The 13,739-nt window shown below is 37.5% G+C and overlaps 1 protein-coding gene and 1 long non-coding RNA gene across 9 annotated transcripts in view; one reads left to right on the top strand and one right to left on the bottom strand.

Annotated features, from left to right (window-relative positions):
• VPS13B (vacuolar protein sorting 13 homolog B) overlaps positions 1-13,739 on the top strand; it is a 439,567-nt gene that overhangs the window by 76,070 nt on the left and 349,758 nt on the right. The gene's annotated exons all lie outside the window — the stretch shown is intronic.
• On the bottom strand, positions 1,630-3,647 carry LOC134168047 (uncharacterized). Its single transcript, XR_009966388.1, has 2 exons — positions 3,561-3,647; positions 1,630-2,155 (listed from the first exon to the last, which is right to left on the bottom strand). It is a non-coding gene; the product is annotated as an uncharacterized LOC134168047 (long non-coding RNA).

The raw sequence follows: 13,739 nt of genomic DNA, 5'->3' as shown, positions 1-13,739 counted from the left end.
TAGGAACATTTATATAATATGTTCTTAATATTTCAACACAGATTTAACTGTGAAGATAAATATTTACTGTGTCTCTAGAATCTGTTATATTTACATTAGAGTGGCATGTTAGGTCATGACCTCCTTTTGGCTACCTATTATACAATGCTATTGAGAAACATCCTTTGCCAGCAACCTGAATATCAGCAATCTGTGTTTCCTAACCTGACTTCCTAGCTTTTATTTTGACTTTGTCACCATGTAGTTGCCAAATAGAATCATAGAATAGTTAGGGTTGGAAAGGACCTTAATATCATCTAGTTCCAACCCCTCTGCCATGGTCAGGGACACCTCCCACTAAACCATGTCACCAAAGGCTCTGTCCAACCTGGCCTTGAACACCACCAGGGATGGAGCATTCACAACTTCCCTGGGCAACCCATTCCAGTGCCTCACCACCCTTACAGGAAAGAATTTCCTCCTTATATCCAATCTAAACTTCCCCTGTTTAAGTTTTAACCCATTACCCCTTGTCCTATCACTACAGTCCCTAATGAAGAGTCCCTCCCCAGCATCCCTATAGGCCCCCTTCAGATACTGGAAGGCTGCTATGAGGTCTCCACGCAGCCTTCTCTTCTCCAGGCTGAGCAGCCCCAACTTTCTCCACCTGTCTTCATATGGGAGGTGCTCCAGTCCCCTGATCATCCTCACGACCCTCCTCTGCACTTGTTCCAACAGTTCCATGTCTTTTTTATGTTGAGGACACCAGCACTGTACTGATTACTATGTACACATAATTTAGTTAAATTTTTTTAATTTCTCACTTAACATTACAAAACCTGAAGATTCTAAAGACCTTGTGTTACTGCTCTTTGGATTTCTGCTCAAGCTTTTGCTCCGGTAAAGGTCTTTGTGTTTTTATACAGCTTTACTTCCATTTTCTTGTCATGTATCCCATACAAGGCAAATATCGCTCCCTTAATCAAGGCCATGTAGTCGTATTCCATACAACTGTATTCTTATTGACAGACTTCATCTTTAGACTCCTTACAGAAGCCTGTAAACTCATTTAAGCTCCAGTATGACTCAGGATGTGCACCTGCTCATGTGTGCTCTGTGGGTCATCTTGAAAATCCCGTGTGTTTTTAAGGGTATCAGGGAATTTATACCAGAGAGCAGTTTGTGTTGATCTACAAGCAATGTAGTAGATGAAGGTCTGGCTTACTGCACAGTAAGAAGTTATTTAGCAAAGAATTTAGCTCCTGCTTATGTGGCCTTTACCAACAAAGTGCTACTTCATTAAGAGCAGGACATGTCAGGATTTTCTGTTCACTAATGAGAAGGTTAAAAGTATATAATGGGCAATCAGTTGAACTGTCTTTATTACTTTTTTTTGATTGAAACATCTTTTATGGGCATGCCCAATGGGGTAATGTTGCTTAGCACTAAAAATCACAGATTTCTGACCCTGGAAGTCATAGGACCTAGCCATCATGCAGTTGTTACACTGAGACGTACATGCATCTGTGCAGTTGCTATACTAAGAGGCAAGCAGGCCCTGCTGGCAGGAAACACAGAGCCAGATATCCACAGACTGTGAACATTAGATCATAAATCTAGGAAGTTTTCCAATAAATTGACACTTGGGTCTTGATTTTGGCAGCCCCTTTTTATTGACTAGTCACAGTAAATCAAGAGTAATGTCAATTTAGATTGGATGTGGATTGTGTTTCACATGGGCAGTTGAGGGGCATGCTCGTTTCCTGGGTCAGAAGCAGAAACAGGTTGAAAACACATGAAACTCATTTGGTGGCATTCAGTTGTGACTATTAGTTATGTCAGTAATTGGATATAACTGCCAGATGAAAATTCAGGGTATCCTTCGGAACAGGAAAGATCTGGGATTACATGCCTGAACAGATGCCATCCGTGTTTAGGACAGGAAAGGGTTTCAGGCACGTCGGCATCATGTGAGTTAGAGCTAGCACATGTAAAGACCTGTTTGAACTATTGAGATATGCCAGTGATATGGGCTGTGCGAAGGCAGACAGAAATAGTCATTCTCTTGGGTTCTGCAGAGGTGGTTGTGTAGAATTGCATCAGATGTGAATGGTCAGTCTAGGGAGTACACTGGATTGCTTCAGCACTGTGTACTTCCCTGCTTCTCTGCCATCACCTAGAAAATGCATCAGAGAACATAAATACTAGATCAGGGATTTTTGTTTTGTTTTGTTTTTAATTTATTGGTAGATGTTTTCAGGATGTTTTCAAATTCACTGTTGTAAGCTGTGAATTTGACACTATAAGAAATTTGGTTTACTGTGCATCTTTGAGGAGTAAAGTATGTAAGTGTATCATAGCAACTTGTGAATAGTAATATGTGGTGATTTAAGACTTAGTTTTAACAGAATGATTTGTTACTGATAACATGGTTTAACATATCTTTCATTATAAAAGTTGAAGTAGGCCATGCTTGTGTATAAGGATGAAGGTGAGTAAGGAACTTGTGTGAAACACTTGCTAATCTGCAGTGATACTGGCATATCAAGTTTCAACATGAACATTTTGAGGCGCTTTCCAAGTGCACTCTTCTGGAAGGAGCTGTTGTCAGTTACCAAGAACAGCCCTCTGTCCAGGAGGGGTTTTGCATTCTGAGTACATGACTTGCAGCTTGATTAGTGTGACTACAAATTAACTTCAGTTGGAAACCCCTATTTTATTTTTTTTTTTCTTTTTTAAATCAAGTCCATATTTAATGTCACTGCTTTGCAGCAGATGTGGCAGGCGGCATTCAGCAAATCTGTTAAAACTGCACTTTTAATCAATGTAAATTGGAAGCAGTTGTATTTTTATAGTTTGTCCATGAGGAGGAAAGTCAGCAGAGTTGACAGTAAAGGGTGGTCATCTGTAGAGTTTTCAGTGTAGTATTTAGACTAATTGTTAAGGCTCTTCAGTGAAAGTAAATTAAGCCTATTAACTAATATCTATCTGTCCTGGGAAAGTGACTGCACATGGTGAATACGTTATCTAGTATTGTCTGGAATTTGCACTGGAAACAAGCAAATATCATTTATTTCAAAATGCGTAGGATTTTCAGAGTTAAATCCACATTTTGCTTTACTTGAGACTGGTAAAATGTATGAAAGACTTACTGTCTTAAAGCTGAAGTGCTACTAAGCAGCATAAATAGTAAAGAAAATTTGAATCCCTACTATATGTTCCTTTTGTATTAGATGTATTAGAAAATTCTGTTGCTCTTAGTGTTATCCTTATATGTAGAAAGTATCTGGTTGGGATTTTCAGTAATATTCTTGGTTATGAAGCTTTACTCATGTAAACTCTGGACAGAAAGATCCACTGGTGGCAGTTCACACGTGTTTTGTCCTTTGTTTCTGAAATTTTTGCCTGCAATTTGGTGACCTCTGCTTCCAGCCTTCCCCCTTGAAGTGCATCTGTGAATCACAAAGAGAAGTACAGTCTCTGAGCTGACGTGTGTTCTGCAAAATAAAACATTCCAGAAAGCAATCTGTGGACCTGAGGCCTGGTGGCCTCTGTGTCTCAGTTGATATCCACATGCCCACCAGTAGCTTTTCCTTCTGCTCCCAAAAGGAGAGAAAAAAACCCAAACAAAGCAACAACAATTAAACACTTAAGAAGGATATGGTCAGACTTTGCACACTGTGGATGGGGACAGCTTCTGGCACGCTTGGTCTCTTCAGCATTGCTTGAGAAAGTGCCAGCTGCTGTGGCCTGAGACTGGCAGGGACCAAGCTTAGAGGTAAACTGTATACACAGCCACAGGCCATTACAGGAGCCTGCGCTTGGCCTACGTTAGTTTGCAAATAAGGACTTAACCTGCTTGAAACTTGTACTCTGAAACTGAAGGGCATGGAGGTCAGCGGTGGTGTCATCCTGCTACCTGCCCCATTCAAATGTTGATTAGCACACAGGATTTTGAAGGAGTGAGCTTTAGTGTTTGCAGTTGTTCTCTTACCTTTCATCTTTGCATTTCTTTTTAAGAATATGCTGTGGGTCTTGATAGGATTGAAAGCACTATTTTAAAAGGTTGTAGTTGTTAAGTACAATGACTTGAAGTAAAATGTAGATCGTCTTTCATGCTTTAGGACTTCTGGTATAGTTCCCTATCGAATTATGTTTCTGAAATTTTACTGTTCACGTTGTGTACCAAATAATCCTCCTTTACCAAAGTTGTATGTTTAAGGGCTTCTTGAATCAGTTATATGCTTATTGAACAAGCTGTACAGAATTGTTGATTTTTGTTTATCTTTCTATGGTTACCTTTGTTATGCTTATGGAGCCTTGTTATGTTGCTGGGCAAGCTGTAGCCTATTCTTCTTCAACTCGCAGAGCTTCACTTTCAGGTGGTAGGCGTCATTTCCACATGGAGTGAAGTAGCAGCAGTTTCATGGTATTAAATTATGCAAGCATAATCTATACAGTTAAATTATACAAGCAAGTTAATGTCACACGCAGTTGAATTTGGTAACCATGATAGGTGGTGACTAAAACCATTTTATTAAAAAGCTATATTTGTGTTCACTTGGAGCAGCATATAAACAAACAAAAAAAAAGGCTTATGTGGGTGTTCAGCAGTCCGTAATACCATAGAAGCTTTACTGCACCTCTGTTCATTTCTAGGCAGGAGCAGCATACTGTCCTGTGTCCAGTATCTTTTTTTTTTGTTGTTGTTGTATTCTCCTCATGCTTGTTCCCTTTGAGACATAGACAGGCTTTTTGTTTTCCATGAGAATAGTCCTCATAGGTTAGGATCTGTCTTTGGTCCTAGGCTAAGTGCTAAGGCTAAGTACATTGTTTTTGTACAGGGAAACGTCCTGACCATTTTTACTCAAGCACTTTCATCCTAGTTGTTTATAGCTTTGTATTATCTTTAAAATTACTATTTCTTTAGTAACACCTTTAAAAATAAGTTTAAGTAAACCTTTCAGCTGTACATACTGAGTAACAGCTACTGTACTCAAGACACACTAATCTTTGGACCTCCACTGGGCCTGTATGTCTGGAAGGCACTGCCTGATTTTCATTAGGTTTTGATCTTCTAAATGATATCAGCTCCCACTTTCTGAACTATGATTTTAGTATATGTTTTGGATGAGAATATTAGAGGGCAACTTGTGGAAAAAAGGAAGAAAGAGAACAACTGAAGTTAGTCTCATGTGAGATGAGGCCCTTGAACAGTAAACTGTGAGAGTAAAATCTGTTTATCAGAAGAGATTTGGAAACCAGTTATACCTGTTGCAGGTGCTTCTGATATTGATGCAAGAGATGGAAAGGATTATGTTGACTGAGACACTAATAGAATTGTGGATTAATTTTTTTCAACTAATCAGAACTTTTATCCATTGTAAAATGTATTAACCCCCCCCCCCGCGGATTCTATAATAAATTTTAATTAGTTTTATTTGCTGATGTCTAACTAGCTTTTCCTTTGAGTTTAATAGCTGATTCCAAAATGAATAATTGAGTAGAAGGAATTGTATTTGGTAAGCATGATGTGAATATTCTTTTGGTAGTCAAGAAATGTGCACATACATGCAGGATGGCAGAACTAAGAATCTGATTTTTGTGTTTTAAAGGGGCAAATTGAAATGGAATTGTTATAACGCTGTCACTGACTTAAGTTGCTTGCTCTTAAAGTACATGTATTTGTTATACTCTTAACTTTTATTTTGCATAATTCTTGGATTTGGCTGTAGCCATATTTTACAGCAAGAAAATGTTTTTCTTATGTGTTTTACTGACATTATCTTTTCTTCAGTATGTAACCATGTCACATAGTATGTGACCATAATTTTGATGGTCTTGAAGACTCACTAGAGTTTGTGGAGGTTTTTAAGTAATGAAATAGAGGTAGTGAATAGACCAGAACTGAACACAAAGCCCCCTGTATCCATAGAATTTGCCTCAAAGCTTTTTAATTTTTAATGAAATTTAATTTTTAATGAAAGAATGGTGTAAAGTCAATGCCAGAGTCAGTGCTTAAGTTGGTAAATTTAGACTTAACAGTTGTAGTCTTTGAAGTAAAAAGTGCATGCATTTACTGGGATTTAATGTTTTGTTTTAAATAGTTCTGGTAGCCTTTAAAATTCTTTTGAGGTTGCAAATTAGTGAGGCCACAATATATTAATTCTAACAGCCTCTATACTTTTTCTGCTGTTGTGCAGTGTATACACGTGAATCATTGTCTTCTGGGATGACAACTTTTCCTCTGCATAAAATACAGCTCTGCACTCAAGTTTTTCTTTCCACAGGGATAGGCTCATCTGGTCAGCTGTGCTGGCTCTGGAAAATGGAAAGGTCCTCACCACAGATAGGGTCCATGAGCTGGGCTGTATTCTTGTACATAATGTGTATGTAATTTTTGAACATGTTTGACTGATAATTATCAAAGTGGTGAAAGACACAGCAAAGAAGAAAGTCTCGTTGGAAATTTGGAGTAGGAAAAGAGTTTGAAATCATGAATAGAGTGGAATAGACTAAGAAATGAAATACCTGTGCAATTGAAATAAATTTGTTAGAAGATAACTACTTTTTATTTAAGATGCCAAATTTTGAGCTGTGCTAGGAATAAGAAAGGTAATTTGACAGTAGCTTAAAAACAAAACAATGACTGCAACTTAAAGAGATCATAGAATCACGTTGGATAGAAATCTGTATAAAAAATCCTTATTTGTACTCCTAGTAATGCAGCAAAATTCTATCCTACAATATAATATCCTGTACCGTACAGAAATATTTTGTAAATAACGATTATTAGCTACTGTATGAATTTCCCTCAGATTGAAGGGATGGCTTCTGAGAGCTGCTGCTCTTAATTCTGACAGCATGAAAGGATGATGGAAGTAGATGCTTTTCTTGGCATCTCATGGCTGCTGTTCTCTTGCTCTCCTGATAACACCAGATGAAGTGTGGATCTCTTTGCGAAATGGCAGGAGCCTTTGTGTCCTATTCTTGTTTCGTGGCATTGTGTTCAACAGATGACTGTTTGCCAGTGTAGTTTTCTTCACTGCGCACCAGTGTGTTTCCGAGCCCTCCTGGCTCCCTGTTTTACCTGCTAATGGCAACCCAATGGCTCTGTGTGGCAGATTTAGAGGATTGATTTAACAGCTATTGCTGCTGTTTCTGAGTGAAGGGGGAAGGAATACAGGAAAAGGGAGATGATGAGTTGCTTCTCTGGACAGTAAAGCAGGCTGCTCTGTGGGAAGACATTTTTCCAAACTCTGTTCCAGCCCTGTGGCTATTGAGATGAGATTCCACTGCAGTATCCAAAGCAATGATACTGGATTTACAAAAAAATACAAAGTTTTAGGAAACAGAGATCCTTGCTGTTTGGAGGTTTATGGCCTCTAGCAATTTGTACTTGTTAAGTAAGCTCTAGTGCTTTTGGTGGTCTTGGTCATCTCTAGCTGTTTAGTTACAGCATCTCCAAGTTCCAGGTGATTTCACCCCCGGAAACTATCCTTTACCAGGAGGAAAATGATAATGATTACATTTATTTTAGCTTTGCTGCTTTACTGAGTAAGAGCTAGTTCTCTGAAACATATAGTAGATGTAAAAGTGCTCTGCTTCTGGTTTGATTGCCTCTCTACTACCTTCATCAAACCAGTGGTTCCCTATAAGAAGTCCTTGCTTCTTTCCAAATGTCTTTCTGGTGGTTTTTCTTTTGTTTTGTCTTTTTAATTATGTTTTATCTTTGGTCACTGTAATGCATACCGATTTTTCTCATGGACCTTATATTTGGATCTCTTTGAACATAATGCAGCTAAATGTCATATCCCTGCTACCTATATTCACAGTCAATGGCAATAAGTTTCCCAGATTCAAGTAAAAAAGTTACAGACCTCACAGAAGTAAAGAAAGATGTTTAAAGTGTGAGAAAAAATGTCCTTAATTGGCATTAATTGCATTCCATGAGGAAACTTTCTTATTCCTTGTTTTCTGATTTCCCACACACACACCTTGTGGAGTTCTGAAGATGCAGTTCTTCAAAGATGTAACTTTATGCACAAGATTCAGTTGGTTGATAATGTGTCTAAAGCTAGCCATATATAGTAAAGACTGAAAGAAGGCTGAGGGCTCATATTATAATCTCCTCAGAGCAGAGAACTTTGAATTTTAGTCTTTTATAGATTGTCTATATCACTTTAATGGTTCTTTCTGGAGAGAAGTATTAGTTAGTGGTTAGGAAAGGATTTTTTATGTTTTTTTTTTTTTTTCTTCCCCAAAGGAAGAAAGAGTAATTAGTGTCTGACCTCCACTTGCAATCTGATGGGAGTTCACATCCTTAGCATCTGTCCCATTCGTGAGTTTTCCCAAAGCCAGTAAGCTGATTTTGATCTAAACATCCTAAATATGTTTTTCTAATGCAGCTGCAAGTTTAACATGTTCCTGCATTACAGTTTTAGCAGCCAGTTTGGTTTATTGTGTGTCCAAAAATCCTGAGACCTCTCCCCTTGTTGGTATTAACACGTTTTTATTTCAAATCCCTTGTATTTTGAAGTGTGTTGGCAGTGACTTAACTTGGAGATAGGCTGCTTTCTTCCCTTTTTTTCCCTTAAACTTTCAATCCAGTGGGTGGAAAGACTCATCTGATGCTCAAGTGTGGTTGGATTCAAGCTGAGGGAAATGAAGACTTTCCTACCCTCACATTCCAGGTCATTTGTTTCTTCTTTCAGCCTTCTACATTTTTCTCTTTGTGTCTCACAGCAGATAAAGTTACAGTAACCATCCCACTGAGGTCACTGCTTCTCGCTTCCTTGTTGCTTCACAAACCAGTATTGTTATCTGATGATGGTGCATGTAATGATCATCAGTTTTAATCTAATGATAATAACTTCTAATGGCCAGATGTAACAAAATAAACTAAGTTATTTTAAAACTAGTCAAAATTTAGAGCTCCTTACATGTATGTTCAGAGTCATGCATTTTTTCAAAGGGATTTTTTTTGGTAAGGTTTCTTCCTTTTAGAAATTTCTTTGATTATATTAATTATTTTCCTTCGTAATAATGCATTTATATTTGCTTTGCTGAATAAAACTAGGTTTTATTGTTCCATTAAAACACAAACTGTACCAAAAGTTGAGAATAGATAATCTCTGTTTATCTGAAACATATTGAAGGTTGTACTTTGCCTGCATTATTTTGTCACTATTATTTCAAGGAAATCTGTGTTTTTACTGAAATTCAGGTATGAATTAACACTTTACAAACATGTTTCACCAGTGACAATTTCAATTCCAGAGCTCATATTAAAAATATAGTATACAGAAGTCAGTTTTCAAATGATCATCTTGTTCCCTTCTAATCCCTTATTTAAAGTTTTCAGACAGAACAAGTTGTTTTATTTTATTCATTAAAAAAAAAAAAGAAAAAAATTTGGTGAATCTTGAAGTTCATTGTTTTCTCCCTTGTAATAAATTGCATGAGTAGTGGTGTTCCCTACAAGTAAGAGGCTAAGGCACCTGGAGCTGCTGAAAATTCCTCTGTGTAAGACGGGACATAAGATGTCAGGCAGCCTTTAGTGAAGCCTATAGAAGAGGAGGTTTTGAGGACATCGGTCTTGCAGATATTTTTGGAATGAAGAGTTCCAAAGCAGATTTAATAATTTAACAGTTATTGATGTATGACTTCATTCTTGCATTAAAAAAAGGAGCAACAGCTAAATAATTCCAGGACTGTAGTAGTTAACTTCCTTTCCATTTCTCCTTCTCCGTGCAGGCTCTCTTCAGATTTTTTGATATTCGTCATAAAGCAGCTGGACATTGTTTCCCTTACCCAGTTGCTTAAATATTAAGTAAAAGGATCAACATTTTAATTTTCTTTAAGATGATGTGAAAGATCAGATTAAGTAGAAATATGGATTTGTTATAGGTATGTAGTTGAAGCCTTTGGTCATGTCAAATATAAAACCAGCATAGGTTGTTTTTTTGCCTAAGAGGCAAGGAGTGCAAATGGTGACTGAAGTTACTTAGGCATTTAAATTACATTCAGGTTCTTCTGAGACACAGTTGCTGGGTTCTAGTAGCAGGTTACTGGTTTTGTTATTTTGGAAAAAATGAACTAATCGTATTTTACTGTACAGGATATGAGTAATAACAAAAATTAAATTTTTGAAAAACATTTTGCAGGTTCCAGCCTTGCAGTTGGGGACACTATATAAACCTCTGGATCCAGCTGTTCACCAGTATATTCTTTCAGGCACTCTGAGGTGTTGATTTTAAAAGAATGAGTTGCTGTTCCTGAAGTCTACAAACTGAAGATATTTCATAGCAGGCCTATGAACATACATGGATTGGTTATATTGGTGCCTATGCGCAGGGTATAATAAGGACCAATTCCTGTTTTCATTCAAAAACAGTGAAGAAAACTGTTTTCTTTAGCGGTATACCAGATTTATCCAAATATTTCAGCAAGTCTGTATTACAGTTTGTCAGCAAACTGGGGTACAACCAAAGTGCATTTAAAAATCATTTAATTTGGACAGATTCATTTTCACTCCATGCCACTACACAGCAAGACTTGCTTGTTCATATTTCCTTAAATTTATTCTGGAACTTGTCCAATTTCAGCTTTAATGAGTAGCCTATCCTGCTAGTTACATTAGGATTTATTTTCCCCTAGAGAAGAGTGTTTGAATTGGTAGGTTTTTAACCTGTTCAGTTAAATGAACATATGTTCAGAACTGCATCTTAACTCCTGAGTGTAAAGATTTGAGAAATAATTATTCCTATTGTTGTTAAACTTTTAAAGTGCAGTTTAAATAGTGGTTTTAGACTCCAGCTATGTGCCATAACTGTTTTAATATGGTGATGAGTTTTGATATGAAGTCATATTCAGATGCTTAATGCAAATTTAATGATACAATATAGAAACACAGATCTGACTTGGTTTACTGAAAAAAATTATTTGTACTTTTATTTTCACTTATTGCTTGAATCTATCTCTTGGGTCATAAAACTTGGTTAAATATAGCTCAGTACCTTATTAATGATGGATTTTCTGTATTAACAGGTGCAGTTTGGTAGCAAACTTATATTTTAAGTTCTTTTAAATGCATTATTTGTTTTTCAAAACTATTATAATAAATCCTGAATTTTAAATGTACCTTCATCACTAGCCAGGTCTAGTTAAAATTCCCTCTAAGCAACATTTGCTGCACACATGGTACAGTACTTCCCCCTGCTTTGCTTTCTTTTTTTTCTATAAAAATAGATTTATTTTCTTCACCTTCCCATTCCTGCAATTGAATGAAAGGTACCTGAAAAGGACCAGTAGACTTTACTCCTATGAGATTGTTAAAATAGAGTAAGTGTAGAATTTGCATATTGTTAAAAAAAAAAATCATACACTGTTACTACCTCTAAGGGACTATTTTATGTGAAACTTTCAAGTTTCAAATTTAGCAAATTCAGTACAGTAGCTGTAATATGTATTAAATGAGTAATCAAACTTTTTAAGAGAATACCTTTTTCACTGTCATATTGTCACAGTTTTTCGCAGATGTTCCTCTCTTCCCCTTGAATTTGTTAATGCAAATATGTTATTTCAGTTGGAATTATTGCAGAGTCATGTTCCTCCTGAATTTTGTTGAAAGAAGTTTTCTACCTTCTTCCTTCCCCATCTTGCATCAGGGAACCTGTCTTTTGAAATACTCAGCAACTTTTTCTCTGAAATGTTTAGTTCTAATCCTGCAAAATATTATGCAGAAATAAGAGGGAAATAGTAGAAAATGTAAGTTATCTGAAAGGATAACAAAAGGAAAAAGAAAATGTCGTGGTTAAGCCCAGCCTGTCACTCAGAAGCCGTGCAGCTGTTAGCTCACTCCCCCCACCTTTCCTCTCCCTGCTCCCGGAGGGATGGGGAGGAGAATCGAAAGAATGTAACTCCCACGGGCTGAGATAAGAACAGTCCAGTAACTAAGGTATAACACAAATCACTGCTCCTGCCACCAATAATAATGATAAGGGAAATAACAAGGGAAGAGAATACAACTGCTCACCACCCGCCAGCCGATACCCAGCCCGACCCAAGCAGTGATCTAACCCTTCCAGGTAACTGCACCCAGTTTATATACTGGGCATGACGTGCTGTGGTATGGAATACCTCTTTGGCTAGTTTGGGTCAGGTGTCCTGTCTCTGCTTCCTCCTGGCTCCCCCTCCTCCCTGGCAGAGCATGAGGCTCAAAAAGTCCTTGGTCAGAGTAAACATTACTTAGCACCCATCAAAAACATCAGTGTTACCAGCGCTGTTCCCAGGCTGAAAGTCTAAAACATAGCACTGCACCAGCTACTAAGAAGGAGAAAAATGCTACTGCTAAACCCAGGACAGAACAGAAAGGAACGTTGAGTGCATTTCTGTAATGAGATAAATAATAAAAAAAAAAAAAATCACAATTCATGGCTTGAAAAGAAGCAATACTGGAAAAAAATTCTGATTGATATCATAGAAGCACAGAATGGTTTGGGTTAGAAAAGGACATTAAGATCATTTAGTTCCAGCCCCCTGCCATGGGCACGGATGCCTCACACTAGACTGTGTTGCCCATGGCTTACTTTTGGCTGTTATTGGCTGACTGATAGTTTTACTGAAACAGCAGGCTGCTCTTCTTGTTGTTTTGTTGTTGTTGTTTTTTTTTGGTTTTTTTCCTTCCTTCTGAGGGTAATTGCTGGTACCAAACACAAGGCTGAGTTCTCCCTATGGGAGATAATGAAATGGTTTTCCTTAATGTTTTTTCTGCAAATGGCATTTGAAGGTGGCAGCACAGTTGTGGCATTAGCTTCAAGTGAATTCCAACTTGGACATTCTTGTTGCTGGTCCGTCCCCCCCCCCCCCCCCCCCCCCTTCTCAGTGTTTTTTTCAAACAGGTAATCCTGACTGCAGGCTTTATGAGGCTGAAAAGCCTTGGTGTAAAGAATACTGATTACTATTACAGAAGTCTACAACGTCTGTTTTTGTTTGTTCTTTGGCCTTCATTTGTATTTTCATCCATTTTCTGCGAAACTTTCCTGAATATCTTCTTTCATCAGAATCAGTTTTTCTTTTATCCCCTGGTTTTTATTTTTAGTGAGGAGCAATGGAATTGGCTTTTGTGGATGGGTTTGATCTATGAAATCTTGTTCTATGGTGTAGACATCCACAGCTGAGATAATTGTAATCTTTGTGGGCAGAAATAGTGACCTGTAGGAAGTAGTTAATTTAATCTTCAGATCTAGAGTGAATGGCTGTTACATATATATGTGCTGTTTTCCTTCGTTTTACCTTAAAAGGGTCTGTACAGCCAGTTTAGGTACAGATGTTTGTTTATACTATAGGTATCCAACATGTGATGAGATTTAATTCCTCTTGCTCCAGATAAAATGGTTTTCAGTTAGCTGTACTGACAAGGAATTGAGGGAGAAGATCTTTTGACAATATGACAGTATTAAAGGACCTTTACAGCTTTTGTTGGATGTAGTAAATCAACCTGTTGCTTATTTTCAGGTAATAGTGTAGAAATGAGGAGCAAAAGGTGACTTACTTGACTTCACTATAATTGTGGCGGAGACTTCTTTTTGATAGTGGACTGTATTTTCACAGAAGAGTTTATTTCCAAACAGTGTCCTTTACCTTGTACTACTCTCGCAATGGCTGTTCTCACCACTTCCTACTCCCCAGTTATGTGGAAAAAGGCATTGGAGACTATCAGAATCACTTAATGAACTCTGTGTCAGCCAGATATGGAA

The sequence above is a fragment of the Pezoporus occidentalis genome, unplaced genomic scaffold (genome assembly GCF_034315485.1).
Source record: "Pezoporus occidentalis ecotype Australia unplaced genomic scaffold, CSIRO_AGI_Poc_V1 ctg3, whole genome shotgun sequence".
Classification (NCBI taxonomy): Eukaryota; Metazoa; Chordata; class Aves; order Psittaciformes; family Psittacidae; genus Pezoporus; species Pezoporus occidentalis.
The sequence above is the reverse complement of the archived record's forward strand: the minus strand, read 5'-3'. Positions and strand labels throughout refer to the sequence as shown.